This window comes from Syngnathoides biaculeatus, chromosome 20, assembly GCF_019802595.1.
Source record: "Syngnathoides biaculeatus isolate LvHL_M chromosome 20, ASM1980259v1, whole genome shotgun sequence".
In the NCBI taxonomy this organism is placed as follows: Eukaryota; Metazoa; Chordata; class Actinopteri; order Syngnathiformes; family Syngnathidae; genus Syngnathoides; species Syngnathoides biaculeatus.
The window spans coordinates 4615143-4621142 of record NC_084659.1 but is presented as its reverse complement, the minus strand read 5'-3'; positions in this window follow the sequence as shown (position 1 = coordinate 4621142).

Below are 6000 nucleotides of genomic sequence, written 5' to 3'. Positions count from 1 at the left end.
AAGTCAGCGAAGAAGAGGCAGCGCTATTAAACTCCACTGTATTATTCATCAAGAAGTTCTCTGTGCCAAATATATGAAATATGATAATGTTATGAAACCGGTGATAAAGACTATTAATTATATTCGCTCCAAAGCGCTGTGCCACCGCCAGTTTCAACAGTTTCTTCTCGACATCCAGGCTGAATACGGAGATGTTTTGTATCACACAGACGTACGTAAGGTGGCTCAGTCGGGGGTCTGCGCTGCAGCGCTTCTTCTCTCTCAGGGAGGAAATTGGACAATTCTTGACTAAAAAGGGACAACCCATGCCACAATTAAATGATCCTGTTTGGCTGGCTGATTTGGGATTTTTAGTTGACATAACGCGACATCTGAATGCGCTGAACACAAGCCTTCAAGGGCAAAATGCAGTGGTAAGCCAACTGTATTCACACATCAAAGCCTTTCGGACCAAGCTGCTACTTTTCCAAAGACACCTGTCACAGGCGCAGCCCAATACCGCACATTTCCCGTCGCTGCAGGAAATTGTGACCAGTTTCCCACAGATCAATATCAGTGCGCAAATGACAAAGTATGCAGCAGACATCTCATCTCTGGTTGAGGAGTTTCAGCAGCGCTTTCGGGACTTTGCAGCTATTGAAAAGGAGATCACGCTTTTTTCCTCTCCTTTCTCCGTGGACCCTGATGACGCTCCAGACCACCTGCAACTGGAGCTCATTGAGCTGCAGTGTGACGCCGAGCATCGCAGTCGGCACCAACAGCTCCCTCTTGTCAACTTCTACCGCCAGCTAGATGAAGGCAGGTTCCAAGCAATTCGGACATTTGCTAAGAAAATGCTGAGCTTGTTTGGCTCCACATACATGTGCGAGAAGACATTCTCCGTTATGAACATTAACAAGAGCCGCATGAGGACGAGACTGAGTGACTCTCACCTGCGTGACGTCTTGCGCATCAAAACCACTGCTCTTGAGCCAGACATGGACTACATACTGCAGTCAAGATCCCAGTATCACCCTTCACATTAGTGCAGGCAAGACCTTTGTTAAGTCCTCTGAGTTGAATAAATTCTTAAATCTCAGTTAATTAATTTTTTTGTGATGGTCAAAATCACAGTTTGAATATGCAGTGATCATTGTTTTGTTTTCAGCACTTTTCCTACACTGAGCATATAATAGTGAATAATATGTAATGTTTCACATGAACTTAGATATCCTTTATAGTTTTCTTAATTTTTTGTGGTTTGTGTTTTCGGTAAAAACCTAAATGTAAAAAAAAATGTAAAAGTAAAAGTATGCCATTTGTAATTAAATTAAAAAAAATCCCAAAAAGTTAATTTGTATTTAATGTTAATGGTTCAAAGAATGTCAGGCTAAATAGTCGGCCCCCACACATTTTCACCTTACCAAATCTGGCCCTCTTTGCAAAAAGTTTGGACACCCCTGCCCTAGACCAACGAGCCACAAAAGTTAAGACTTGACACTCATTTTTGAAGCATTTTACAAGACCAGGAAATAGGAAAACAAGCATATTCACACCATTTTCTTGAACGAATAGCCAAGGAATTCTCAACACTGTTGCTCTCTTGGGTTTCACGACCACTTGATAGCGCCATGAAGCAAATAAATCAGCATGAAGCTTTGAACCATGTGGAAATTAATATTGCTGCAACGCTTCATTTGGCAATCATGACAAGTCAGACATGTTATCCATTGCACTATTAGCCTCACGATGGCTTCATGCCCTACCCAAGCCCATGATAAGGATTGTCACTGTCCCATGAAAATTTAACCCCGAAGGACTATAAAAGTTAAGTCTTGGTCCTGCTGTGATTCAGAGTTGAACCAGGGTTGCTGCAGCCACAACGCAGAGGACGAACCGCTATATGATCACACAGGTACAGGACCAACATGCAAAGTCCACACAGGTGGAGATGGGATTGAACCCAGGTTCTCAGAACTGTGAGTCCAACGCTCTACAGCCGCACCACCGGAAGGTCCTTGCTCGCACCCAGTTTTGAAACAAGTACCAGACACACATCAGCTGTATTAATCAATGGAAATGTCCACTCTCCTTAAGATTTACAACATGAGCAAAATAAATAAATAATAAGAATACAGCTCCTTGACAAGCAGGGGGGAAAAAAAGCTTGTTTCCACCCCGTCTCAAACCAGGGACCTTTCGCACATGAGGCAAACGCGATAACCACTACACTATGGAATATACTGCACAGTTAAAAGATGAAACATGAAATTCTATTTCAGAAAAATAACAAATTTAGGTGACAAAAAGATGAAATCAAAACAACACTGGATTAGGATTAGTGTTGACTTGAGACACAAAAACAACAAAATCTTTGTGCCAAACAGTTTTCTGGACGCTCAGTTTGCTTTTTCTTTCAATTGGTTTCCTGGTCCTCTTGCACTCCAGAAAGTCTGGCTGCAGATCTCACCTCTCAGCACCCCCACCTCACATCTCAAGTCCCATCCTCCAGACCCCAACCGCCACCGTCAGCCAGGGAAGGAAGTACAATAATTTGAAATTTGTGTCCGTTTCTGTTTCAGCATTGAAGGAACTTAGTTGAATATTTTTAAAATAATCTTCAATTTCCGGTTTCAGCATTAAATCCATTTGTGTACAGCACTGCACACTTCATTCACAGTTTTCATTTACGGTTGAAGTGTTTCAATCTTTTATTTAGAAATCAGTGAACATTTAAATATGATGATGATGATGATGATGACTTCACTCGATCTACCATTGATGTTTTCATGGCATGGAAGGAAACCGGATTGGCCGGAGAAAAAACTCGCTCAGAGAACATGCCAACTATTTTTCGTCTGTGGTTCTCAGCCACTCACCCGATGAGAACATACAGTAGGCTTCCGTTGGCCAGGATCAAGATGCTAAGGGTCTCATTTGCGTATAGTGGACAGTATCTACGCCTGTCATGTGGAAGAGTCAGGTTTGATTCCCCAATGGATATTAAATAATGCTGCCTTGTTGCTTTTTTGTGGGGCTTTTCTTTGTGGAAAGCACATCGAGCAACTTTGTTTCCAAGCAGGAACCTCACACGGATTAAGTGAATATAACGACTCGTCCTACTTTGAACCTCGGTCCCAAGAACTGTGATGCAACAGTCCAACAAGTTTCACCGTCATGCTGTCCGAGAATGTTAAGTGTTTCACGATTTGTTTTGCACACCTACCCGCTTCTTACTGCACCTGAACCCATCGGCAATGCGAGCTAACAAGGTGGTTTGGGGGTCCTGCCGACAGACATCACACAAGCAACAGTTACAGTTGCGTACTACAGTAGTTGTGATATTTGCGAAAGATGCTCAAGGTCCTGTTTGGAAACAAAGCTGCTCTGCTTGCTTTCCGCAAATAAGAACCCCATGAAAAGCTGAAATGAACTTTATACAACTCCCCGCCAGGGAATCGAACCCCGGTCTTCCGCATGACAGGCGGAGATACTGTCCACTATACTAACGAGGAGACTCTTATGCTCAGTTTCTGGTAAGAGAAACTTTTCCAATACATGAAAATATCCTATGAATCACAATCTCACGAAGCTGTTGACATAAGACAGCCCCTTCTGAGCTGGTCATTGACGGTGTAGTGGTGCACACACCAACCCTTCATGTAAGTGGTGTGGGCTCTATTCCCGCTCAGTGGTGGTGTTGCAATGTTCCCTGCAACTCTCTGGCAACCAACCCACACTCCAATATGACTTTTGCCCAATTTTAGCTGGGGCAGGCTCCAGCACTCCTGTGACCCTTGTGAGGATAAGCAGTATGGTCTGATGGTCCTCTCGAGTGGGTGGCTATTGCTGAATATATTTCTGTCGCAGAGGTTCATGAGTAATACCCATGTTGGCGGAGGGACGATCGGGCTTAACTAAATCTTGCTCAATTGGGACCGAATGTTGTGAATCCTCAACGTGGGACGCCGCTGATATGTTATTGACTTACGAAAATATACACAACATAAAGGTGGAGCGTCTTTGGAGCAGCAGAAAGCAGGCAGTGGGAAAGACTGTGAGGACTCCATCAAGTAATGGTTAAATCACCTCCATCTATTGTGGTCTTGTAATTTGAAGCCAGGGAATACCAAGAACCTCAGGGGAAGGAGTGACAAAGAGTGATATGGTTTCACGGTGATTGCCGGAGATGAAGAGTGGGATCGGCAGTGTTTGATGGGTGACAGAGGAGATAACCGTGAACCTTTGCGGGATGGTAGTGGATGGAGGCACGCAGTGATGCATGTGACTCGTTGGTCTAGAGGTATGATTCTCGCTTTAGGTGTGAGAGGTCCCAGGTTCGACTCCCGGGCGAGCCCTCCTCGCATGCAGGTAGTGGTTCAGTATGCTGAAATAGTTTACCTTACTGTCTTTCTCAAGGTTACCTGTGTAGCAAGTCAAGGGTTCAATCGTTTGTTTAGGCTGGCAGCCAAATGATCGTTGCGTTATGTGCTTGATTGTTGCGGATGAGTTATGAGGTTGTCTGCTCTTCTGTGTTGGTTGTTGTTCTTGGGGAACACTTCACAAGGAGAGCAGGACTGAAAGATGTCCCGGGGTTGAAATTCCCGACAAGCTCTCTTTGGAAATGTCAACAGCCAGGAATCCTTTGCCGTCGTCACACAGTGGCCAGTATGACAAGTGATCATCTTTTTCATTTCTGTGGGCCTTGTTCTTTCAGTATGCTTCTCGATTACCTGTGACCTTGAGAAGTCCAGTTTTCAAGTCCCAGAAAAACCCTTTTTCCCAAATTTTCATTAGCTGAGAAGGTTTTTGTCAGCTTCACCTTTTTGCAGTGAGAAACACTCACAATCTCCGATGTCCTTCCACACGTTAGCGATGGCTTCACAGTGCCGTGTCACTGTACTCATTTACAGCTACAGAGATTCTATTGAAGATAATATTCCCACCTTATGTTTAAAAGATTGGAACAACGAGTCAACAAAGTCTCTTTTATGTAGATGTGACGAACCTGGAAACGATGGTGCCGGCTTTCGCTGTTCAACTATATTGTGTGAAAAGTGACTGCTGTGCGACCAATTGGGATTTGAGTTCGTTCACTTTCCTCATTCTCAGCTTGCTTTTCGGCGGAATGTCAGTGTCGTATTTTCCATAAAAAGTTCGAAGATGCCGTTCCACAATTCACTACACTGGAAGATGAGGCAAACGCACTTCAACAATGACATCGTGAAAAAGAAGTCCGCCTCACATTCCGTAGGAAAGTGATACATTTTTGCATTCTTTACGGCAGCATCCATACTCATGTTTGAGAAGATTTCTTAAGCGAGGGCTGAAAATAGGGCGGGACTCGCTGACAGCGTGTTTTCCTGCACTGTTGTTGTTTGCACATGCGCGGTGAGCTAAAGTTAAAAAAAAAAAGAACAGCTGATGTTTTTTTTTTTTTTCTCAGCACACCATCACGATCAACCACAACTGCCTTGTGACTGACTGGAAAGTATCAACCTTTTTGACACATAGTATGTCATGTGACAATTGTCAAGGAAAACCTCTAATAGGGGCTCATCTGGGATTGGAACCCAGGACCTCTCACACCCAAAGCGAGAATCATACCCCTAGACCATCAAGCCACGGAGCTTAAAACTTGACACTCATTTTAGAAGCATTCTACAAGACCAGGAGGAGGCAACCCACATTTCTTGATCTTTTTTTAGCGCCACTCTCGTGGCTTGATCGAGCTTTTTCAAAAATGAATGAAATCCTCCTGACCTGTCCGCCCGGACGCCTCGTGTTTGGTGGCCTGGATGGCCACCAGTCTGGGGTTCGGGGGGGGGGGGGGGGCGTAATGGTCCTATACTGGACCATTCAATGTTGTCAGAGAAAATGGCGGGAGCAAAAACGGGCTTTGGTCTATGCAGATCTCTGGCCTCTGATTGGACAGTGACGCGGATTGCACAATATCCACGGAGGGGTCAATTGAGGAACAAAGTTGAACAGCACTTGGAACCCTCACCACGAGACCACCAG